Source organism: Alexandromys fortis, unplaced genomic scaffold, assembly GCF_014885135.2.
Source record: "Alexandromys fortis isolate MF-2015 unplaced genomic scaffold, M_Fortis_MF-2015_v1.1 scaffold_21, whole genome shotgun sequence".
In the NCBI taxonomy this organism is placed as follows: Eukaryota; Metazoa; Chordata; class Mammalia; order Rodentia; family Cricetidae; genus Alexandromys; species Alexandromys fortis.
Genome location: NW_026067905.1, coordinates 7,005,815 through 7,032,553, shown reverse-complemented (window position 1 = coordinate 7,032,553; position 26,739 = coordinate 7,005,815). Strand labels below are relative to the sequence as shown.

Sequence of the window (26,739 nt, the reverse complement as noted above, 5' to 3'; positions counted from 1 at the left end):
ATAGAAGTCCTATGCAGTCAAGTGTCAACGTTGATTCCCAAATTAAAACTTATATTTTAGCTTGTGATTTCTGATGCATTTATCCATCTGTGCTACTCTACTGAGTGACAAATTCTTGTGACAGAATCATCCATTAATGAAGTCATTAATATTTTTATTCAGAAAACCAGCTCTACTTTTAGATATTTTAAGGAAAGTTCATGCAATTTTCCAGATGGCTTCCCTATTTTCATAAGAACGGTGTCTTATACATATTCTCACCAATACTTTCTCCCATATTCTCTTCAAGGTTTATTGATGGGAGATGTGTATGGAATTGACTTTAATAGATGGTTAGATTTTTTTTTAAATGTGAGTTAGTGTTTGGAGGTGTAGATGTCTCTCTCTCTATGGAATACTTTGCAGTCATGAGAATATGACACTACATCATTTGTGACAACATGGATGGACCTAGGGAGAAATAACTGAAAAAGTCACGCACAGGAGGATGAGCACTGTAAAATCTTGCTCTTAATGGATCTTATACAAATGGGTCTCGTAGCATGGTAGTCAATAGTCTGGGGAGTGTGAGAAATGGAATGGAGAGAGGTTGGTCAATGGACAATGGTAGAGCAAGGCAGAATGAAGAAGTTTGAGTATGCTATGGCATTCTTAGCAATAAACTATAGTTTGCCTCAAATTTGTTGGGAGAAAGATTTTGAATGCATTTACCATATGGGAATTATAAAAAGCTTAAAACCATATGCTAAGTATCCTGATTTGATTGTTATTTAATGTACAAATTAATCAAAACTTTATGTTGCACCTCACAGGCATATATAATTTAATTTTTAATTATATTCATTTTGTGCATTTGTGTGTTTATATTTGAATGTGCAATGGCATGTATATGAAACTCAAGCAACAGTTTATAGAAATGAATTTGCATGCATCAAGACCATAACTTTGAGGAAATGGGGACATAGCTTAGCTGGTAGAATGGTTGTCTAGAGAGCATGGGGCATTGAATTGGGTTTACAGCAACATATAAACTTGGCATGGATACACGCCCACTACATACATGAATAAATATTTTTAAAAAATTAAGAAAAAAAGAAAATGTATCTATGTCTACTAAGATTTCCCCATGCTGGAGAGAACAAGACTTTGGTCTTATACTTGAGGGACTAGGTGTTTTCCTTTACTTCATGTTTTATTTGTTTCTTAGTAGAAACATAAGCCAACACTGAGCACCATTCCTCTATGATGACGTAAGTCACAAAACAATCCTACACCAGTTCAGAATTTTATTATGAATAATAAAAGGGCTATTTATTCAAGGGTAAACTTACAGATCACTGTCCTAGATAACAGTCCTCTGCACCAACAGGAACAGAGTCTAGCAGACAGAAGCAAGAAAGCAGGCGCATGTTTACAGTTGCTTTTACAGTATAAGAGACCACACCCACGTGGGCTGGTATCTTAAAGGCTATTGGCTGAAGGGGCAGAATGTGCTCCCATAGCACCTCTTCCTTTTGTTTAAATAAGAACATTCCAAACCCAAAACAAACTATATACACTAGGAACATATATCAAGTAAAATTAGAAATACAACCAGCATAAACAATATTAAGCAAGGAACATATGCTAAATGTTTTAATAAACATTCTATGCTATGGAGTCTAAGTCTTGTATAGGAAATGGCTTGGCTAGATCATAAGAGTAGCATAGCTGTGACTATCTGAACTTCAACCCCATCTAAATCCTGAGAAGGGAGATAATATGACTTGAGCAGGCAAGAAGTACAATCAAGTAGCTTCTAAAGCAAGCAATATATGATGGAGACAATTAGCTACCTGAGCAATCACCCAAAGTCTCATTTTGCAATGTTGTAGCAACCAACTTTGGCTAAAGCCTAGTGTAACTGACAGACCATTTTTAGAGGCAGGAAATATTTTTAAAACCATATTACCCTGTCTTGGCAAGATTTGACAGTCTTGCTTATTCATTTTCGGATACCATGTGCCTTGTCAGTGGTTGAGGCTTGGGCAGTTCATTGCCCAAAGGCCACTTTTGCCAAGAAGAAAACAAATTCCGAGTGGAGTGTCTTCAGTGCTCAACATTTTTTTCAGGAATAGATTGGTGGTGTCAGGAGCAATCATGTCTCATATCAATAGAACCCTAAGTTATCATGTTCTATAGATCCTTGAAGTGGTTAAAGGTTACCTAGCCAGATAGAATACAATCTCTATGATGGAGGAAGGTCATTGGTTAATTATAATAAGCCAACTGCTTGGCCTCATAGCTTAGAACATGGGGGGGAGGAGAAAACAGAATAGGATGCTGGGCGGAAGAGGAAGTGAGGTCAGACTCTGCTCTGCTCCCGGAGAGACCCGGCAGCTCTGCTCTGGAGCAGAGACACCATCCATGCTCAGCTCTCCCGGGTAGACGCGATAGCTCTGCGCTCTGAGGCAGACGCATGAAGCTCCCCAGGATGGACGCAGGTTAGAATCTTCCCGGTAAGCGCACCTTGGGGTGCTTACACACATTATTAGAAATGGGCTGATCCAGGTGCGAGAATTAGCCTGTAAGGGCTAGAGTTCATGGGCCAAGCAGTTCTTAAATGAATACAGTTTGTGTGTTGTTATTTCGGGCATGAGCTAGCCAAGCGGCCGGGGTGTTGGGGACGCAGCCCTGTCACTCCTATTTCAACAGAGTGGCGCCCGAAGTGATGGGCTAAATCCACTTAAAAACCTGAGAAGGCTTAAAAATAAGGGAGAGAGTTTAACACAGATTTTTGCTGTTTGTTGGTGGCGTGCTGTAGAGAAATTTCTTGATTCAGCAACAGCAGCAGAAAAAAAAAAACGCTGCGTCATTTTAAAGCGCTGCTTCCTGGGGGCTGTGCTGCCAGCGTGAACTCTGGCTTTAAAGCATTTCAAGGCTTTTATGGGACTGGATGTTTGTGTTCCCGCTTGGGATCGGAGGAGAGTGCTCTGAGACTGTGCCAATGGCTCAGCGCTCCCCGCCTGCACCTGGGCAGAGGCCGAATCAGGCTTAGGCAGGCGGAAGAGCTTGGAGGATTCCTGCCGCCATACAGAGACGCGTTTCAGTCTGCACAGTGCTCTGCGTGTCAGATTTGGCTGTAACTTGGATGAAAAGAGTTTCTGTGCTGCACACTCAGTCTCAGAATTAAACTGCTGATTGCGGCTCCAATGTGAACTGCTGTGTGCCTGGAACTGTGCTCAGCTCAGAAGCACCAAATGACTCTGAGGCAGGAGCGGCTGCTCCATGCTGAACTGTGCTGATCTCAGGCAGGAACTACCGTAATTACCTTAAAACCGTGCAGTTAAGGTTTAGACTGGGCAGGACACAGGCAGTACCGTATTACCTGTAAATGGTGCAACTTAAGTTTTTAAGAAATGCTTAACATTTTAAGAAATGCTCCTGTATAGTAAAGAAATTACAGATTCACAATAAAACAGATTCAGACACTGTTGGATAAATGTACGTAGGCTTGGGAAAGAGAAGAAAAAGAATATAAAGAATAAAGTTAATGTCTTAAAAAGAAAAAGGGTAAAGTCTTTAAAGAGACAGAGTACAGAAGTACAGAGAGTTATAGATTAAGAGAAATAAAGAAAAATAAGCCACGTAAAAATGGAAAATTCACAGAGAGTCTGGATTATGTACATTGTGTTTTCTTTAAAATTTTTGACTGTGAAGGAGCTAAGTACAGAGAGACATTTCATTACATGGGCTGCCAAGCTAAACCAAAATGGATATAAGGGTATTACGATTTCAAAATTTGGGTCTAAGGATATGATGCTTTGGAGAGGGTCTTCTTTTGTTTTTGCAGAGGATGAGACCCTGTGGATTGCATCTATTCCGATTTGGTATGATAGACCACGCCCTCCTGAAAGGTTGCTGTGAACACCCTCAAAAAATTGCTTCGCTCAATTGCCAACTGAGATGAAACTAGCACACAGGTTATATCATGAACAACCTAATTAATGATGCCCCTATTCAGCAGGAAGCAGTTTGGAGAGAAAAAACTACGCCCATGTTCCCAAATATGGTTTATAAATGTTCTTTTACATTTAAAGGGGGATATGATATAGATATGAATAATTTGCATTGGTATGGATTTTATGGTCAATTTTGTTATATGTATGTGTATTTTTGATCTTGATTAAGGTATTGTGATTGTGTAGTTCATTTAAAAATGTAATGTATAATTAGGAAATATAGGTTGTTAATGTATAATCATCGCTAATAGTTAAGCTTGTAGTCATGTTAATTAGATTTTCTAGATATATAGAGATATATTTCAATTAGATAGGCATTCTTCATATCTTTCAAAGACTGCGGAATATGGCATTTAAAATATTTTACTAACTTAGGACTTTTCATGACAAGGAGACACGTCTGCTCCTGGCAGCACAAGCTACTTCAAGAGGAAGATGGGCATCGAAGAGGATCCTTATGGAGTTCGAAAGCCATTTGGGCAAGAAACTGCTCTTGCCTGGACTGTTGCATAAACTGGACATAAAGAACCTGCAGAGAGAGGACTGCTGAACTTGCCTAAAGGTGAGATGGTCTTTCGGGGTTCCTGATTCATGAAAGAGTCTGCGAGACATTCTGCAGGATACAGAAGAAAGTGACTGAACTGTCTTTGAAATTTTCTGCTTCATGAAAATGTCTCTGGATACCATGGGCCTGTAGGCCGAAGATGGATGCCCCAACGGTACAGAGGAACTTTGGGTGACTGTCCAGGCAGCAAGATGTCTCTGTCATTTCTAGAGTTTTGGATTTCTTGTTTACTTAAGTATTATTATATCCTTCTGGAGTCTTTGATGGAGTTGAAGAATGAATAGATAGTTATAGTTTTCCTTAGTTATGATAAAAGATAAAATAGATATATTGTAACTGTAATTCTTGCTTGATAACTGTTTTGCTATATGTACTTTTACTGTGTTAAAATGAAAGCCTTTTTTTGTTTAAACAGAAAAAGGGGAAATGATGGAGGAAGGTCATTGGTTAATTATAATAAACCAACTGCTTGGCCCCATAGCTTAGAACATGGGGGGAGGAGAAAACAGAATAGGATGCTGGGTGGAAGAGGAAGTGAGGTCAGACTCTGCTCTGCTCCCGGAGAGACCCGGCAGCTCTGCTCTGGAGCAGAGACGCCATGCTCAGCTCTCCCGGGTAGACGCAATAGCTCTGCGCTCCGAGGCAGACGCATGAAGCTCCCCAGGATGGACGTAGGTTAGAATCTTCCCGGTAAGCGCACCTTGGGGTGCTTACACACATTATTAGAAATGGGCTGATCCAGGTGCGAGAATTAGCCTGTAAGGGCTAGAGTTCATGGGCCAAGCAGTTCTTAAATGAATACAGTTTGTGTGTTGTTATTTCGGGCATGAGCTAGCCAAGCGGCCGGGGTGTTGGGGACGCAGCCCCGCCGCTCCTATTTCAACATCTCTATGTATCTAAACAACCTAAGTGATCTGACTGTATGTACAACAAACATGAACAACTATTGACCTATAATATTTAATACCTGTATAACTTAAGGACTAAAACTTTATATCATAATATTAAATAACCTGTAAACAAATGTGTAGCAAATGAGGACAATGACCTCAAAATGTAAATAATCTATAAATATTTTGATCTGAAGTAGAAGTAATATATAATGCTATATGAAAATATATCCTAAAAGTTGTATCAATACACAAAATGTTGTAAACAGAGATAAAAACATGCATATATACAATCTGACAGAATAACTTTGCATAGGTGTATAAACAATGTAAACAAAAATAACAAAAATAATTTGAACTTGTATTAATATACAAAAGCTATACCAATGTAATGTAAATTATCCATAAATAATAGCTCACAAATATTTCTCTATTACCCACTATTATTATCCTTTTTTTTTACAAACATAGTTTTCACCCTAACCTTCTATCTAGTATAAGTAATAATCAACAACCCCTAAACAGTGTTCCCAACCCTAAAAACAAACTGCTTTGGGATATGGGGCATTGTCCTCTAGAATTGCCTACTACTGTCATGGGGGGTGATGTTTTCTTAATGGGGTCCTGCAAAAATTAAATGGTAGTTAAGTTCCAAAATTACTGTCTAGTATAGTTGCAAACAATCTTCGAGCAGTCAATAGCATTATTTTTTTTAAGTTCTTATTTGGAGCTCTGTCCAGAACATCATGAGAAGGTGTACCATTTCAGCAGCTGGTACTCCCCCCCCCCGAAAATAATCTTATAGTAGTTCTGTCAGCATCACAATGTCATCCCAACTAGGTGGAATTGTTGTGGTGCCCCATCTGTGATGTGGGAGTCCCCTGTGTGTGCTGTGATTGCTATTAATAAATAAAGAAACTGCAGTTGCCTATTGATAGGAGAGAACTTAGGTAGGCAGGGACCTCATGGCAATATACAGATTAATAGAAATGGGTTAAATTAATATGTAAGAGTTAGCCAACAAGAAACTAGAGCTAATGGGCCAAGCAGTGATTTTATCTGTGAATTATTTTGGTTCTGGGTAGCCAGGACAAACAAGCAGCTCCTCCTTCTACACCTCTGTCTTCCTCGTTTTCTCAGGTGCCACCAGGATTCAGGTAAGGCTTTAGTCCTGGTAGGACCAGTATTTTTTTTTTCAGGATTTGCTCGGGTGCTTTGTTTTGTTCCTATCACAGGTAGTTACAGCATTGAGAGTCAAATTCTGTATCATCTTATCACCCCCTAATTTAATGAAGTATTGCCAAAAAGTGGCCCCAAAGCCACTTTGGTCTTCTCTCAGTTGTATAGTACTAACCAAATTGCCAAAAATTGTCATTATGTATGTTTTGATTTGGGGGATATGAGGTTAACCTTGTCAATGGTGTTCAAGTTTACTGTTACATAAAACAAGTTTTGTCACATGATCACTGAGGTATTTGAGAAAAGTTGGAAGCCTTAAGGCTGGCATCTGTTTTGTGCCACCAGTAAACGGAAGACAAAAGAACTCGGGCTATCTGTGCGATGAGTAATTTTCAGGCAGATAATAAAGGCTGCCTGATAGTTCACAGTGTGAGCCTTTTTAAGTGGAAGAAGAGGTTAAAGGCTGTGATTGTGATCGACTATTGCCAGAAGGAAGGCAGGGCAATTCAGTCATGCAGGCCGTTTCTGTCTCAAATGTCATGCCAAGCAGAGGCCCGCCTATCTAGACAGCTGCTGGGAGGCCAACCCCTGTGCAGCTCACACTGGACCAGAGATGATTCACACAATGTGTGTGGGGGCGAGGGAGAGCAGGAGAGTGGGAGATGTCAGGATCCACTAAGAGGAACACAATCTAAAATGTATGAACTAATTCTTCTATTTCCATTAATATTTGGGCCATGGTTGACTGACTATGATTAGCCAAAACTGTGAACATTTAAACCATGGCTAAAGAGAACCACCATATCTCCAAATGAAAAAATTAGGGATTTTCGTATTGATAAAGCCTAATTAATAGCTTTGTTCTGACTCAAACTTGTTAATAAAGTTCCTTATTTTCATTGAGAACCAAATGTTTTTGTTTTATTCAGAATGGAAGGCTTAACATGTAATGACTTACTTAGACCTAACTCAGCCTTAAAGTGTATAGCAGTGTATGGTTCAGACATGCATATTTTATTAGTAGAGCTACATATTTCTACAATGAATAAACTGAAAATTGCTTATACATTAATGTTGAAGTATTTTTAACTTGTGAAAAAGTAAGCTAAAAAACCCCAACCCTTAACGTGCCACTAGAACAACAACGTAGAAGCTACTTTATTAAAACCGTTAATGATGCACGCAGCTTAAAGGAACACATGAGTAAACACGTAGGGGATACAGGAAACAGGAGACAGCTTTGCTATCTGTGGGCAACAAGCTTGGGTCTGAAAGCAGCTACTCTTGACACAAGCTGCAGGCCCTCTCATGGCCCTTTCCCAAGGCTTCGTATTGTCCCAGCAGTCATCAGAAGGCACCCAGAATTCTGTTCGACTGGTGTCTTTGCCATGTTCAGACACATGCTTCATTTTCTTGTCTTCCTCTATGCACTCTCTCTCTCTCTTGTTCATAGGTGGCGGGGTGGGGTGGGGCAGCAGCATCTGTGTGTGTGAGCATAGGCTAAGGTGCTTGAATGACACGGGACTCATAGAGGACAAGGGGTTTCAGTCGCTGGTCCTAACCGCCTACCTTCTCTGACACAGGATCTCTTTATGGGTCCCGGCTGTGAGTGACAGGCTAGCGGGCCAGCTAGTTCCCAGGATTCTGCTGCCTCTGCTGCTCATCTCACTGTAGGAGCACTGATGACAACATGGCAGATGTCCTCTACTGTGCCCTCTTTTCCATGGGCTCTGAGGTTTCAAATACAAGCCCTCATACTTGTCCCCTAGGCCACCTCGTCAGTTCCCTGGGCCTCCCTTTTGCCTAGATATCTACATAAAAAACACTTTTGCTTCCTTCTAAAAGTTTACTTTGAGCTACATATGTTCTGGTTGTCCCTCTGCCCCTTCATTCTGTCCAAGGGGCTGAGCCTGTAGGCTATACTAACAGGCTTCTTTTAATTTGGTTTGGCCTGCCACTGGGAACCTAGGAAAGAGATGAATAAATATATCAACACACAAAGAAACAAGTTGTTTCTTAATATTTTTTTATTATTCCAGGGATTCAGACAGATATGGTGGAAGGCAAACCCAATGTTTAAACAATGCCTACACTGAAGAGATAGATGTTCACTGTGCTAGTTAGCTTTTGTTTGTTTGTTTAAATACTGTAGAAATTGATTTGGGCTTGAGGCATTGGCCAGATATATAGATGAGGCTAAGAGTGCAGAACTTCCAAACCTTCTTACCTTAGTTTGACTGTCGAAGCATCTGCCGTACCCTCCAGGGCAACCTCTCTACCCTGAGTGTTAGAAGCAACTCCCCTATGCGGAGATCTCCTGATGATAAAACTACAGTTATTTCACAAGTTGGTGAGTGCTCCTTAGTATTCTTCCATCATCTACCATAGCATGCAGTTCCTTAAGAGGGTTCAAGGCAACATACTGAACTCAGGAGATAGCTAAGTCACTATGTGCTGGCTGTGCAAGATCAGAACCCAGAACCCATGTGCATGCTTGCAACCCCAGCACTGAGGAGGCAGAGACAGGAAGATCCCTGGGTCTTATTGGCTAGCCTGACTAGGCTACCTGACCAGCTCCAGACCAATGAGGGAAACTGTCTCAAAAATAGACATCAACATGTACTTGCACACTCACACTTACACACACATGAAGCTTGCACAAATCCACATACAAACAGAAGAGCTGATGCAGAACATAGCCTATTCACAAAAAGAGTAAAAAATAAAATTATAACTTGTTTCAGTGGGAATCGAAGCTGTATAAAAAAAGGTCCACTCACCCAGGACTTTTGATTGATGGCTATCAAACAAGATTTTTCTTGTTTGGGCAACTAAGCTATCCAGCCATGGATTGACTTGATGGGTCATATTTAATGAGGTCAAAATGCCAGAATTTCCTGCTACTTTGTGATGGAAAAAAATACAAGATAATACAATGGGAATCTGCAGGGATAGACAGGGCGGAGGTGGAACGGTTGCACCAATGCATGGAACCACTGGTGAACAAGGCTACTTCCTCCACTCGCTCAGGAATGCAGCAGCCTCAGCTTCTTCAGGAAGTACTGCAGAAGGTGTCTGCCGTAAACCAGAGAGGACAGTGGGGAAAGGCATGCTGCAGCAAGAGAAATGAGTTCTATTATCTCAGTGAAAAAAAATGGGATCTTGGAGATGGAGAAATGGATGAACACTGCCATTCAGAGTGAATGCAATTGCCCTGGAAACCCACAGGGACCAGGGGTAAACAGAAGATTTTGACACTGAGCAAGTTATAGCAGTAGCTAATTTATCACTGATTCCCTAGAAACGCAGCGGAGGTTTAGGCTGCAAAAAGTGATGGAAAAACATTCCTAGAGCTTCAGACAGAGACCTAATATGAATTTCTATAAGAAGGTTTATGGATTCTCATCAAGTTTTCACTTTTCAGATAACCTAAAGTTTAAACATTTAATTAAGCAAGAGACAAAACTTTGTAAGGAAGGTTGCTGTGATGAATTCCATAGGTTTATTCCATTAATTCCACCCCAAGAGTCTCCTACGAGATCTATGCTCACTAACTAGGGGGAGATGGCCATGGCTTGCAGATATTCCTAGGCACTAACTCTCAGTGGATGCTGCTTATTGGATATTCATAGTGGTACTTGTGTCTGTTAGAGTGGAGCGTTATGAAGGGCAAGATCAGATGAAATAGATGAATCTCTTAGTTAGGGGTCACACAGTTGGCCCAGTGAGACTGTAGACCTACCCAGAACCAGAAAGAAAAGGTGAAAATATGATCAAGAAGGATAGAAACTCCAGGTAGATTGCTTGGTGCACAGTAGGAAGGGTGCCGTGTGGCATCTAGAACCAAATGGAAGAATCCCCCAAGCCACCTCTCCTCTAGACCTCTTTGCCTAACCAGAAGCCACAGGTAGGGCTGCATTTGTATCTAGGAGAGAGAGAGACCCATGCTCACACCTGAAGACCTGAAGTTTCTGGAGGTCAGTCCTGACTTTATATCTTGTCAATTTGGCCAGTGGTTCTTTCCTGCTGGTTTTCTTTCTTCTGTGGTTCTCTTTTCAGTTTGCTACATTATTTACTCTCTGTCCATTTTTTTTTTTTAGTAAGTTCTTTTCTCTGCAGTGTAATAGAGACTGAAAGGCAATGGAAAGGAATGTGTTTGGCGTTCAGTGCCCCTTTGTGGAAAGCGTCACTTCCTCCTGACTGGAGAGTTGATTGGTCAGAAAACCCACCATTGCCAGTGCGCACTTCTGTGCCCTACTTGTTGCCAGGCACAGCTTCCTAGCAGTTCGTTCAGGAATGACTCTAACTTGTGTTCTTAATGCAATAGTTCTAAAAGCGACTTGAAAGAGTAGCAGGCAGAACCATTTTAAGAAATAAAAAAGGAGATACAAGTCAATCCAAAACACCCAACAATACAACCAGAGCGGCTCACCAAACAGAGAAAAATGCAAGGTAGCCATGAAATTCAGGGGCTTATGAACATCCAGGAGATTGTGCCAGGGAGACCCATTGAGGCAGCGGCTGGGGTTCCCTATTGAGAGTGAAGCAGAGAACAGAGTGTTCTTTGTGAGACATTCAAATGAAAAAAAAATTAACAGCAGAAACATGACAATATCAAATCAAGCACTTAGAGGCATCCAACAGGATGCACCCAACAAGCAGAAGCAGGGGACTGGAATTCCTGTTCAGAGCCCTAGGCAGAAGGTCCTCTGTTCTCTCGAGGGTGAGCTCCCGGGGTCTCTGTCACTCTGTGGGCACAGTTACTGTATCACACCATAGACAGCAGCACCGTCTGCTGGAGACGGTTCACACTAGCTGTCCTCAGACACGTCTTTTAGTGCCTCTCAATGCTTGCTTTCCCCTCTTTTTGTTAGCCAACCGTGGGGCCTGCCTGACACAGGACAGGATTTTAGAGGATGTTTGATATAAATATGCTTCAGTCTAAAGTAGCAACGCTACTTCCTGAGCCAGCTTCTCAGCAAGTTCAAAAAGCACATGCCAATTTATCAATACAAGTCCATTCCAAGGAACTGTTGTGTACACTATCAACGAATACAGCTGAGTCTACTTTGATACCCTGTCTGGAAGGCCACAGAAATTGCTTAAGTGGTTGCCCAGCGTACCCACTTATGTTTAAAGATGAACACCCGTGCCCATTTTGCTCATTTCAAGAAATGATGAGTGTGTGGCAGTTTGCAAATGTTCCTTGTAGGCTCACATGTTTGAACACTGGGTCCACGGCTGCAGGGGCTGTCTGGGGTGTGGTGTGTCCCTGCTGAGGGACATACATCACTGAGAGTGGAATTTGGAGGTTTCTCGACTCCCCTCACTTCCACTTCCCTCTCTCTTTCTCCTTTCCTCTGAAGGTGAACCATCTCAGCTTCCTGCTCCTGTCTCCATGCCTGCTGCTTGTTGCCATAAGTCCCTTGCCACAAAGAACACTCACCCCTCAGGAACTATAATCCAACATACACTCTCTTCTACAAGTTGGTTGGGTCATGACATTTTATCATAGCAACTGAAAAGTAGTTAATACAATGTGTTCTCAGTTTGACCATCAATTCTTAGAATCTTTAATTGATTGTTTAGAAACACTTCACCTAATCATGGAGGTGCCAATATATTTTAAATGATCTCTAATACTGCATGAGAATAAATAGAAATTAACAAGTCTTTCTCTTTGAAGTGAATAAATTATCTTCTTCTCAGAAAGCTCTAGTGATAAAAAAAGTGCCCTAGAGCAAAAATGTGTGGTTGTTTGGCTCAGAAATAAAAGACATTTTGGTTCTATACATCATAGGATTAAATTACATATAGAATGAGGTGTGTGTTGCGGAAAGACCAAAATGCTCTTCCTGTTTTTCTGTCTTCCTTGTTCTCTGTTTAGCCATGCTAAGCCAATGGAGACATCTTCCTGTTTCATCATTTCAATAGAAATGTCTCTAACTTCTCACAGATATATTTTAATTGGTATTGCTTTCTAATGAAATTTGCAATCTTGAGGGAAAGCTACCTTCACAGAAGAATTTTCCTGGCTCACTGCAGAATACTAAGTAGCAAAAACATCTGACACTGACAAAATTAACAAGATTTCATGAGAAAAATTTTACACCAAAGGTCTAGCAAATGATTCAGTGTACTAGGAATTACACTGAATATCATTTTTAGCCTATCGCCAATGTAATGTAATATGCCCCATCATAGTGATCTGAGGGCAGGGGCAGACAGCAAGAGCTTGTGTGAGACTCGAAAACTCAGTTACCCTTGCAGTTGCATTGTGTTGTGCGTAGCTGCCAAAATGAATGTTTGCCAACTGAGATGCTGTTGCTATTCTTACTAACATGAGGTATCGATTCTGATAAGTGTATCCTGTTATTCTTTCTCAAACATCCAGCTCCCTATTATACCAGTAACATTTCCATAGCAGCCATTTTGTTCAGTTTTTAGAAGTTAATTTATAGTCCATTTTATTTTGTTTGCTGTAAATCCTTAATATCTACCAAAGCCAATGGGCTCATTTAGGCCTGGGAGGGCAGGACTCTAATCCCAGCTACTGGAGAAGCTGAGGTCAAGGGATGCCTCTTTCTGGGCTACAGTGTGAGTTCAAGGCTAGCCTCTCCCCTTTAGTGAGATCCTACCTCAAAATAAATAGTAGAAATGGGGCTGGGGATATTGCTTAGTGGTGCAGCATTTGTTGAGAATGTGTGATGACCAGGGTTCCATCTCTAGTACCATGAAAACAAAAGAAAGAAAAGAGGAAAGCGTATGTTTAAGGTAAGTTTTTTTCAACATAAAACTGTGACAGGTGATGTAAAAGCCGTTTTTGATTTTTTAAATTTATTTTTATCTTTATGTGTACAAATATTTTACCTGCTTGCGTGCCTGTGCAACATGTATGTGCAGTGCCTGTGGGGGCCGGAAGAGGGCAAGTCAACTTTGAAAACGGAGTTACAGATGGTGTTGCCCTGCCACGTGGCAGCTGGGGACTGAAGTTGTCTGCAAGTCCGTGCTCTTAACCCCACAGATATCTCTCCAACTCCTTTCTGTCCTTTTGACTTTTAATGTTTATTGTTTGTGGGCACATGTGTGGAGGTCTTTCTAGAACGAGTTCTTTCTCTTTCTACCTTGTGAGTTCTGGGAGTAAGCTCAGGTACTCAGTGAGTACCTTCACCCTGGAGACTCTTACCCAGTGGCTTTACTGCCCTCTTCAGAAAGAATGGTGCTAAGCAATTTTGTTCATCCTCTCAGACTCATGGAGGCTTGTGTGGGTTATATCATCTCACCAGATACAATTTTCTACAAATGACTTCTTAAATAATATGTCAGGTATCTTTTCATTTCTGCACACATAGAGCCCCTTTCCAGGAATCACAGCATGAGCCGACACATGGAACAGTCATCACGTCCCTTGACGAGCCCTGGGCTGCTTACCACAATCCATGGTTCTGAACAGCATTAATTAGAATGTTCCAGAAAGCCCATGTACTTTGTAAACTTGTACAAGATGTTTGAGGTGGGGTCATAGGTGTGAATGAAATGATCTGTGAATAGTGGGGTGTGGGACAACAGTAGTATTCTGTCAATTATATTTTAAATAAATGCTGATTGGCCAGTAGCCAGGCAGGAAGTATAGGCAGGACAACCAGACAGGAAGTAGAGGTGGGTCAAGGAAAACAGGAGAATTCTGGGAAGAGGATGAAGTCCTGGCCCAGCCATAAAGCAAGCAAAGTGTGACTACCTCACTGAAAAAGGTACTGAGCCATGTGGCTAACATAGACAAGAATAATGGGATAATTTATAATAAGAGTTAATAAAAAGCCCGAGTTAATGGGCCAATCAGTTTATAACTAATATAGACCTCTATATGATTTCTTTGGGACTTAATGACTGTGGGAACCAGGCAGGACAGAAACCTCTGACAACAGTTGTATAGCTACTTTATATTTTTATTAATTGCATATGGTCATCCAAATTTATATTTAATAAACAATAATAATGATTTTAAATAAACACTCTTTTCATCTATAGGAATGAGCAGAAAATGAATAATATTGACAGCAAACCAGTTTGTGTGTGTGTTTGTATGTGTGTATGTATGTATATATGAATTCAGTGTACAACAATTATTGATCAGTATTACTTCCTGGAAAGGCACAGACTATATAACAGTTCCAGTTCATAAGAGTTTGCTACAGTCTTAGAAACAAGGGAGCAGCCTGTACAAAGTGCACACACGGTAATATTTTCGTGCTTGCAGAAGAGGACTGACATCTTATTTTCAATTCTCCTTTGTGAATTTCCTGTTTGTCTTCACTATAACTTTTCCCATTTGCATGCCTATTCTCTTATTTGATTTTTAAGAACTTTATATATTCTCATAATTGAGTCTTTTGCTCTATGAATTGCAAATGTGCCCTTTCAGGCTGCAATTCACCTTAGAATATTTTTGCACACTATTTTTAAGTGTGGTTGAAAGATGAATAGTAATGACACACCTATAATCCCTAGATAATCAATCCTAGATAGCAGCATTACAGCTGCTTCAAAGTCTTCCGTGCACACATGCTTCAGATACAATCGCTGCTCTGTTTGTAGAGACCACCTTCTGATCTGTCATTGGTTCCTTGACTGTGCCCATGATTCTGACAAATGCTTTCTTTCCTATTTTATATTTGCTCTTATTTATTTTTAAGTGTATATGAAGTAATATTAGTGTACTTAACTGGAGCATGATAGATTTTTTCCCCAATATTTTGTTAAATAGATTCAGGAAAGTTGCTATTATTGACTTATTCTTGTACAATATTGTAATTAATGTAGGACACAAATAGACACAATTATTCTGTAATTTACTTAACTATGATATAATTAGAGAAGAACTGGTCCGTTGCAAGGTTTTAACTCTTACCCATAGGGTAGAGGCAAACATTTTTAACATATCTAATGATTGCTATGTTCTTTTTTAAAATTGAAGTCATTGTCATACTTTGGAGTATCAGGTCATTTTATGCCACACAAAACTGTAACCAGGTAATGTTTTTAAAGATTATCTGCAGGCTGGAAAGGTGACTTACGAGAACCAGAAACCACATAAATGCCGGGTGGCTGTGTTAGCCCACCTGTAAAGCTAGCCTTATAAGGTTTAGACTAGGGAAACTAGCCACACATCGGAGCTCTGGATTTGATTGAGAAATCCTGCCTTAATAAATAATGTAGGAGAGCAATTGAAAATGATTCCTGATGTCAACCATCCAGCCTCTGCATGGATGTGCACAGGTGGGCATGTGTAGCTCCACATGTGTCTGCACAGATGCCCATACAAATGCATGCACACCACACACATTCATGAAAAAACAGAAAAAGAAAGACTCTTATCTGCAATACAGAACCTGACACTACACAAATGCATTTCGTGCATTAAAGTTTTACTTTAAAATACATGGTTCAGCCTTACATTTTTGTCAGGCTTTGAAGCATGTGGAACTTTATTATATTGTTCTCTGGTTACTCAGAGCATAATGGCTCACTGAGTCACTTGGTACTTCTGTATACAGAACATACATTTATAGAAACTAAATTCAACATTAAAAATTCTATTGCTGATCTCAGAAGAAAGCCATTAGCTGTGGAACTCTCTCATCTATAGGAGCAGTCACACATTTCCCTTGGTGATAAAACTCCAAAGCCTTCTATTATTTATGTGTTTCATACATGTATTTTTAATTTTTGTTAGTTCTTTGAAAGTTTTATATACATTCTGATCATGCTCACCCATCTTCCCCCAACTCTTCTCAGACTCATAGACTTCCCCACTCTCCTGATAGCGTTTTTTTCAAGCCTGTAAATATTTGTACTGGAGAGTGACTGACATTTTGTTGATCACGCTGGTGACTTTTGTGTCCAGGTGTTCCCTTGTATGACAGCCTGATTGATGTCTCTCCACTCTGCCAATTTATCTATTCTTGTATTAATATCATATGTTACCAGTGTTTTAACAGTGTAGCCCTGTTGAACTAACCATGCTAGCTAAGGATAAATCAATCATATTTTATTTATTATAAAGGGAAAACTCACAAAACAGGAAATGAGAAATCCAAGCAGAGCAATGTCCAGGATGTGCACACGTTTTACCCTGGGTCCTAGCAAAGCCGCACCTTAACTAAGACCCGTCTCTTAAAGATGATTGGCTAACAAGGTTCCCCATCATAGCCCAGGCTGCCCTCAAACTCTCAATCCTCCTGTCTCAACCTGTCTCTGAGTGCTGGAATTTTGGGGGTGTGATCACAGTAAACTCAGAATTATACTTTCAATATTTAGTACATCTCTCTCTTCTTATTTTCTCTTCATTTATTTTCCATATTTTTCTCCCCCTTCTTTTCTTCTTGTTCCTCAGTACTTTGACTTTACTCAGTCATACAGGTTGGGCAGAAAAATCAGGAACAAAGTTTTTGAGTTGCATAACGAAAATAATAGCAACAGCAAGGACAAGTGCAGAGGTGGCCCAAGAGATGTAATACACATGTCTACACAAAGCCTCCACAGAAATAGTCAGTATTCATAAACAGTCTTTTCCAAGGACAAGTGCAGAGGTGGCCCAAGAGATGTAATACACATGTCTACACAAAGCCTCCACAGAAATAGTCAATATTAAAAAACAGCCTTTTCTAGAAAATAATACAAAAGCCAACAGTTGAATGAACTTACTGAAATATACTGATGAGAAGGAATTAGCTGATGAGAAGTACTTACTGCAGAACAATGAGCTGCTGACTCTAACAGGACAAGGGATTTTTGATGAAAAGAAAAGATAGGTTCAAAAATATTACGTGTAATGGTCTGTCTTGTGGGTTATGGAGGGGGAAAGGGAAGGGAGGAAAGGGAGAAGGGGGAAGAGCAGAGAGAGAAAGAGAAGAGGGGGAAGGGGAGAAGTGGGGAGAAGGAAGAGAGGCAGAAGAGGCCTCTTCAGGAGAGAGGCAGAAAGGAAGGAGCTCAGGCTGGAAGCAGAAGGAAAATCTGCTTGCCTGGTGGATGAGAAGGGAGTAGGTGGAGTTTGTCTCTTAAAGGGACAGGACAGACCATTACATTATGAAGTTATTGCATTCAAACCAGGATGGTACTCATAAATAAAACCAGCCACACAGACCAGTGAAAACAGAATGTAGAGCCCAGAAATAACCCCACGTATTTACTGGAAAGTTCTCATGAGAATGTTTGTGTTCAGAAAGCTTCAGGGCAGTGGTCTAGACAAAGGTGCTCTTTGGATATGGCACCCAAACTACTATCGGCAGAAGTGAAATCACACAGATAGAAGTATATCAGTCTATAACACTTCTGTACTGCTAAAGATCCTTAAAGAGATAATCTATAGACAGGAAAAAATTACTTGCTAACTATGTATTTGTTAATGGTTTTATATTCAAAGTAGATTAAGGACTCAAGCAACTCAAAAGGAAGAAAGAAAGCCAATTTTAAAAATGGACAAAAGGAAGGCCTAAATAGACAAGTCTCTAAAAACAAACGAAAACTGCTCAGCAGATATTTTTAAATGTTCAAAGTCACTAGCCCTCAGAAGAATGAATTAAGACACGAATTATCTGTTGGTACTTCACACCCATCCTACTTGCCCTTATCAAAATGAAGGAAGAGCAGCATCAGGAGGATGCAGAGTGAAGGGAGTCACTGTATACTGATAAGAAAGCAAGTCGTGGGAAACGGTATGGATAATCCTGAAAGCAACTTAAAAGAAAGTGCCGTGTGAGAGAGCAAACCCATTACTGATCATTTATGCAAAGGAAATGAAGTTATGAGCGGGGCAGTATCGGAGGTCTCCATGTTCTCTCTGCAACACCTGCCCATCATAGCAATATGAGTAAACATTAGCATCTATCAGTGGACAGATGGGCTAAGAAAATGTCACACACACACACACACACACACACACACACACACACACACACACACACGTGACTCTCCAGCAATAAAAGTAGTTGCCATCCCGTCATTTGCAGCCCTCCTAAAAGGTTGCTGTCAACACCCTCAAAAAATTACTTCACTCAACTGGTGACTGAGATGAACCTATCACATAGGATACACCATGAAAGACCTGATTAACAGCGCCCCCATTCAGCATGAAGCAGTTTGGAGAGAAAAAACCGTGCCCATATTTCCAAATATTGTTTATAAATGTTCTTTTACATTTAAAGGGGGATTATAGATATGAATAATGGTATAAATTTTGCTTTGTTGATATAAATTTAGGGTCAATTTTGTTATATGTATATGTATTTCTGATCTTGATTAAGGTATTGTGATTGTGTAGTTCATTTAAAAATGCAATGTTTAATTAGGAAATATAGGTTGTTAATGATAATCACCAATAATAGTAAAGCTTGCAGTCATGTTAATTAGATTTTCTAGATATATAAAGATCTATTTCAGTTAGAGAGGCATTCTTCATATCTTTCAAAGACTACAAAATACGGCATTGAATATATTTTAATAACTTAGGGCTTTTCATGACAATGAGACACGTCTGCTCCTGGCAGCACCAGCTACTTCAAGAGGAAGATGGGCATCGAAGAGGCTCTTTATGGAGTTTGATAGCCATTTGGGCAAGAAACTGCTCTTGCCTGGACTGTTGCATAAACTGGACATTAAGAACCCACAGAGAGAGGACTGCTGAACTTGCCTAAAGGTGAGATGATCCTTCAGGGTTCCTGATTCATGAAAGAGTCTGTGAGACATTCTGCAGGACACAGCAGATAGTGACTGAACTGTCTTTGGAAATTCCTGTTCATGGAAATGTCTGCTTGATACTATGCGCCTGAAGGCCAAAGATGGATGCCCCAATGGTACAGAAAAACTTTGGGTGACTGTCTACACACCGAAATGTCTCTGTTATTTCTAGAGTTTTGGAAGTTGCTTGCAATGTACTTTCTGTTTACTTAGGTAATAGTATATCCTTCTGGAGTCATTGACGGAGTTGAAGAATAGATAGGTAGTTTTAGTTATAGTTTTCCTTTGTTACGGTAAAAGATAAAATAGATATAAATATTGTAACTGTAATTCTTGCTTGATAACTGTTTTGTTATATGTATTTTACTATGTTAAAGCCTTCTTTTTTGTTTAAACAAAAAAAGGGAAATGGTGTAGGAGGTCCTACTGTATTTGTGTTGCTTTCATATTAAAGAAACTGGCTTGGTCTAATTGTTAGAGCTGAATTCAGGTAGGCAGGAAAGACAGAACAGAATTCTGGAAAGAAGGGCAGAGTTGCATGATTCTCCTCACAGTCAAGTGGCGATACACATTAATGGAAATGGGTTAAATCAAGATGTGAGAGTTAGCCAATAAGAGGATAAATATAATGGGCCAGGCAGTAATTTAATTAATATAATTTCTGTGTGGTTATTTCAGGGGTTAAGCTAGCCAAGAGGTGGGAAGTGGCCTACTGCTCCCTACTACAGAGGCAAGAAGACCAATACCACAGGTTTTCACAGGTGAGATATAATATGCTAACTTTTGTTGTCAGAGTTTCTGTCCTGCCAGGTTTCCATGATCATTAAGTCCCAAAGGAATCACAGAGTCTACATAACTATAAATTGATTGGCCCATTAGTTCAGGCTTCTTCTTAACTCTTATAACTTATATTAGCCCATTATTCTAGTATACGTTAGCCACACAGCTCAGTACCTTTTTCAGCGAGGCAGTCACATTTTGCTTGCTCTGTGACTGGGCCAGGACTGTGTCCTCTTCCCAGAATTCTCCTGTTCTCCTTAACCTGCATCTACTTCCTGTCTGGTTGTCCTGCCTATACTTCCCGCCTGGCAAGTAGCCAATCAGTGTTTACGTAAAATATAATTGGCAGAATACAGACCAATGTCCCACACCATACTTTTATATAAAAGAGCATATAATATATATAATAAATATATTATATATGAATAGAGCAGATTGGCAGTTATAGAGGCCATGGAAATGGGTTGGATATTTGGTTTAGGAATACAAAGCTTCAGTTAAGTTGGAGGGTGGAGAAGGAATCAGGTACAACACCTTCAGAAATTTTATATTACAACAGTGTGACCATAGTTACTAACGAAGTAATAGATGGTTAAAAACACTCATTTTTTAAAATTTATTTTATTTTATTTAAATAAGATTTTTCCATTTATTTTACATACAGACTGCAGCTTCTCCTCCTTCTTCTCCTCCTGGTACCCCACTTCCTATCTACCTCCCCTCCCCTTCTACTTCTCTTCCTCTATCTAGAAAGATGCAGGCCTCCCTTGGGCTTGAACAAAGCATGGCACATCAAGTTGAGGCAGGGCCAAGATCCTCCCCTTGCATCAAGGTGGGGCCAGATGATCAATCCAGCATGGGAAACAAGTTTCCAAAAGCCAGACAAGCCCCAGGGACAGGCACTGATCTCACTGCTAGGAGCCTTAGAAAGAGTCCAAGCTACACAACTTGACGCACATGAAGAGGGCCAAGGTTAGTCCCATGGAGGTTCCCTAACTGTTGGTTCAGGGACCATGAGCTCCCACGAGCTCAGGTCAGTTGTCTCTATTGGTGGAGACTCAGCCATTAAAGGCTAGGTTCACAACCAAAACTAAGAAAAGACTCGATTTTATGTGTTTCCACCACCACCACCACCACCACCACCACCACCAACAACAACAACAACAACAAAAAAAAAAAACAGATGAAACAGTGCTAAACAATGGGCTGAGGAGATGTCTTAAACTGGAGGATCCAATCTTCAGCACCACACACAGTCTGACTTTGTGGTAGTGGTGTATGTAATCCAAAAGTAAGAAGTAGAGCTAGGAGGATAAGATTCAGCAAACCAACCTGTCCAAATTAGTACACTTCAGGGAGACCATGTGTCAATAAATAAGGTAGAGGGACTAGAGAGGTGGCTCAGTCGTTTAAGAGCACTTTCTGCTTTTGAAGATCTGTACTTGGAAATCAACACCCACACTGAGTAGCTGTCACTTCAGCTCCAGGGCATCTGACTCTTGCCCTCATAGGTGCTATTTGCAAGCATACACATAGTCTTCTTTTTTTCTTTTTCCTTTCTTTGTAAGATGAAGAGTGATTGAGGAAGTCATCTGGCATCAACTTCTGGACTGTACATACACACACACACACACACACACAGAGAGAGAGAGAGAGAGAGAGAGAGAGAGGGAGAGAGAGAGAGAGAGAGAGAGAGAGAGAGAGAGAGAGAGAGAGAGAGAGAGAGAAAGTTTTCTCATTGGACTTTCTTTGGACCACCAACCTGAAGATAATGACATGAAGACATAGTATTATTAATTAAGAAAACTTGGCCTTAGCTTATGGTTTTTCTCAACTGGTCTTATAACTTAAATTAACCCATATTTTAAAATCTACGTTATGTCACACGGCTTTTACTTTTCCTCAGTATGGCAATCTATAAGCGTAGATTTCTCCTCGCTGAGTTCCTCTCTTTCTCCAGTTCTGTGGATTCTCTTTCCTATCTAACTATGGATCATTCCATTCTCCATTAAACCAATAAGAATGTGCTCATCTTCATGGCACACAAATATGCTGCAACACACACACACAAACAAATAAAATGGTGTATATATTTGGGGGTAGTAGATATGTTATTTAACTCTATTTAGCCATTCTCTTTAATACCATAAATATACATTTCAATTAAAAAATAAATAAGCTTAGAACAATTATAGTCTAGTCTGACAGTCTTAATGAAAATTAAGGATGATTTGAGCTTAATGACAATGTCACAATTTGCCACATTCTTCTAAATTAGAGGAAGACTTACAATATAGAAAAATATGATGGAAAACTAAAATACAGTAATTAAATGTTGAATCTAAGTTTTCAAATTGTTAGTTCTTTGTGATTTTCTTTCTATGCATTTTAAAAAAAACAGACACCAAGAACTATGCACTGCTTCTTCTTTTCAGTATTTGATCTTTGCGAATCTTCTCAATGCACCTTTCTCAGAAAGTTTAGGATTTGAAAGAACTCTTTCAAAACTCAACTTGTGTTGTTTCTCTCTCTCTCTCTCTCTCTCTCTCTCTCTCTCTCTCTCTCTCTCTCTCTCAGCTGGTTGTTAGTATTTAAAGTGACACATGCTCTTTTTTGTCTCTATCTCTGAGAAGCATAGACGTTGAGACTGTGGTTATTTCTCACAGTTCAGTGAGCGCTTGCAAATTCCACAAACAATTCATGGATAGCTTGGCATTTTGTTCCTAATCTCTCAGCATTCTGAAGTATGTCTCCTTTATTGATTGCAAGCAATGACATTTGAAGGTTTTAAATTTGGGGTTGACTCGCATTCTCTGTAGCAGAAAGTTCTTGACCTTGTTGCTTGTTTCTGCCCATGAAAGCATCTGTCTTCCCTTTCTCAGCAGAAAACCTTGCTCTGGGCATCTGTGCATAGCCAGTGCTTTCCATCATACGGATACAGATCTTCCTTTCAACTTTCTTCTCCAGTTTTTTCATGGCTCAGTAACAGGGTGTAATTCTATTCTTCAGGGGTAACTTTGAAATAGTTAGAAATACTTTGTTGTTTTAATTTTTAGTTACATGTAGGCATGTGTGTCTGAGTGTGTGTTTGTGCTGGAGGTACAGTGTTTGAGAGTGCTGGAGGCTTCTGATTCCCTAGAACTGGAGTTCTAGGCAATTGTTAACCACCTGATATGGGTGCTTGGAAACAAACTTGGAACCTCTGCAAGAGCAGTAGATGCTCTAAACCACTGAGCCATGTCTTCAGTGCCAAAATTTTTGTTTTTAAGAAATGAAAATGCAGATGGTTGAGCTGTAACTTTTCTGGTTATAGAACATTATAATAAATTCAACTTAATTTTTCTGGTTTTAAAGTTCAAAGATCACAAGATTAAGAAGTGATGCTTATTATCTAGGGAAATGAATAATTAGACATATGTTCAGGCCCTTTGCCCACATTTCAATTGGGTTGTTTTCTTGCTCCTGAGTTGTTCAAACTCCTTCTGTATTTTAAGTATGAAGTCACTAACAGACACGTGGGTAGCAAACACGTTTTCTCATTCCATAAGTTGTCTCTTTATTCAGATCCTTGTGGACACAGCCTGTTGTTGATGTGGGAAGTGATGCATTCTGTGTATATGTTTTATGGCCATTGGTTAATAAAGAAGCTGCTTTTGGCCAATGGCTTAACAGAATATAGCCAGACTGGAAGAGATAGATATATAGAGAGTAGGTAGAATCAGAGAGAAGCCATGTAGCCACCAGAGGAGAAAGACGTAAGCTACCTGCTGGAACCTTGCTAGTAGGCCATGACCCCATGGTTAAATATAAAATAATAGAAATGGGTTAATTTAAGATATAAAAGTTAGCCAGAAACCTGCTTAAGCTATTGGTTAAATAGTATTGCAAGTAATATAGTTTCTGTATGATTATTTCAGGTCTGAGCTGCTGGGGTATGAATGAACGAACAGTCTCCCCCAACAAATTGGTGCTAATGTGGTCAACTAAATCCACTTAAACACCTGAGAGAGCTTAAATAGGAATTCTAGACACACACACACACACAAACAGAGTTTAATGCAGCTTCTTGCTCTGTTTGCTGGCAGAAAGCAGAGACATGATTCCTTTAAGACGTTTCCTGATTCAGCATTAGCAGCAAAAAACTGCATGGCTTCTTCTTCTTCTTCTTTTTTTTTTTTTAAATGGTTCGCTAGCAGGAACAGCTCTGACTCTTTTAGAAGGTCTGGCTACGGGATTTTTGAGCAGAGTGCTACAATTTGCTTAATGGCAACATAGACCTGCTATGTGCCTGAAAATGGGGCTGTGAGCTTGGCTCACAGAACTGGCTCTGAGTAGACCTCCTCCATGTTAGACTGGGAGGAGTCAAAAGGAAAAGCAGCCTTAATCCTAGCCACGGCACTTAACATTTTAAGAAGCAAATGGGCTGTATAGGTGGGTCAACCAGACAGGAAGTAGAGGTGGGGTGAAGAGAACAGGAGAATGCTGGAAAGGAGGAAGACCATTCCTCCCATTCCAGCCCAGACCACCGAAGAAACAACATGCCCAACTGAAAAAGGTACTGAGCCATGTGGCTAACATAGATAAGAATAATGAGTTAATATAAGCTATAAGAGCTAATAAGAAGCCGAGAAGCAAGATGTAACCTGCCTGGCTGAAAGGTACCAAGCCACGTGGCTAATATGGATAAGAATAATGGGTTAATATAAGCTACAAGAGTTAAAAAGAAGACTGAGATAATGGGCCAATCAGTTTATAATCTTATAGAAATCTCTGTGTGATTTTCTTTGGGCTTGCTGGCTGTGGGGTACTGGGCTGGACAGAAACCCCAACAAGCTGGTTCTCATTGCTACAACAGGCAGTTGTGAGCCATCTGAGGTACATGCTGGAAACTAAACCCTGGTCCCCTTTAAGAGAAGCATTGCTCTGGATCATTGAGTCATCTCTATATCCCTACCTCCAGTTGGTTCTAAGGAACCTACTGCTGCATAAACAAAGCCAGAAAGTTTCCACCTTTGGGTTTCTTCTTTCTATGTCTATTATTTTCCTTATAGATCTATTTCAGAGTTTCAAAGACTGTTTTCTACAATGAATATGCTTGTGTACTATTCTTGTGCTAAAATCTTCATATCCAGAATGGTTGGCCCGACTTTCATCCGGCATTTCTACCTCAGTGTCTGAGCTAACACGGAGAACTGCAGTAGCCATCAAACTTGCGCCACTTCCCTTTTCTTCACTGAAGTGATGCCTAGTCCTTTCTTTCTGTTAAGGCTAAACCCTTGGGAGTTAATTCTCTTGCTTTGTCATTCACCAGAAAATCTTGTTTTCTGTGTTTATGAAACCTATCTGCGTGCAGAATTTCTTAGTAGATTATTTCTTACCAGCATTATTTCATAGCCTTCTAATTTAAACTTGTATGAGTGCTTTTTATGCATGCATATACATGTAGCACATGTATGCACTGCCCATAAAGGCCAGAAGAGGACAACAGATGCTCCAGAAGTGGAATTACAGAGGGACCATCAGAGTTTTAGGAATTAAACCAGGGTCCTCTGGAAGAGCAGTCAATGCTTTTATCAGCTGTGCTGTCTCGCCTAGCTCATCTTCCTAAATTCGCCCATCCAAGAGTACATTCCTCAGAAAAGTCAGAAGAACATCCCATTAGCACAATTGCTGTTCACACATCTGGATTCATTGCTGGATTCATTCTCAGGTAAGAAGCCAAAGCCATCACATCATGTTCAGTATCCTAGGCAACCTTCCCCTACCACACTGACTACCTACTAACATGCCTTCTCAACCATCCATTAGATCAGTGATTCTCAATCTGTGGGTCATGACCTGCTTGGCACACCTGTGTCTCCAAGAATATCTGCATTACAATTCATAGCAGTAGAAAAATTACAGCTTTGAAGCAGAACAACGTGATGTTATGGTTGGGGGAAACCACGCATGAGGAACTGTGTTAGAGGGCCACAGTGTTAGGAAGGTTGAGAACCCCTGCAGTAGGCTCATCTTGGCCTCTCTGCTGTCCTCGGTGTAAGTCAGACACATGCCTGCTTGAAGGCATTGCTATGTTGGACCTTTCTGCTTACATTGCGTCTGTATTCTGTTGGATAACACAAATGGGACATTGTAGGAACACAGCATCAATCACATAAATTAATGAATTATTTTTTGAAACATCCCCTAACTTAATTTGTTCTGTGACAGAATAGATTTCTACATTGTTCACAAAGAACAGAAGCTGAGGTAATGTCCAGGGCTCAATGGCAAGTCTAAACATGATCTAGAGGCAGAGTTAAAGGGTCGATATAATCTATGCTGCAACTGTGGGGCCATAAAGCAAGTAATAAAATATTGGATGAAAAACACCTAAGAGGGGTGTGTGTGCGTGCGGGTTTGCATGTGTATGCACACACAAGCATGTGTGGTAAGTCAAAGCATTCAAAGCATAATCCATGAAAGACAAAAAACCTGGTAAGCTGTATCTCACTAAAATTAGAAACATTTGCTCCGCAAAATGCACCATTTAGAGGACGAAGTGATGAGGCAAAGCCTGAGAGGAAACAATTGCTCATCCATCTTATGT

The 26,739-nt window shown here is 40.2% G+C and overlaps 1 long non-coding RNA gene across 1 annotated transcript in view; it reads right to left on the bottom strand.

Annotated features, from left to right (window-relative positions):
• Window positions 1-3,768: 3,768 nt before the first annotated feature.
• Window positions 3,769-26,739, bottom strand: part of LOC126497291 (uncharacterized) — a 421,870-nt gene continuing 398,899 nt past the window's right edge. Inside the window, exon 2 of the long non-coding RNA XR_007590558.1 lies at window positions 3,769-3,951. This is a non-coding gene — a long non-coding RNA (uncharacterized lncRNA). The remainder of the gene's footprint in view (window positions 3,952-26,739) is intronic.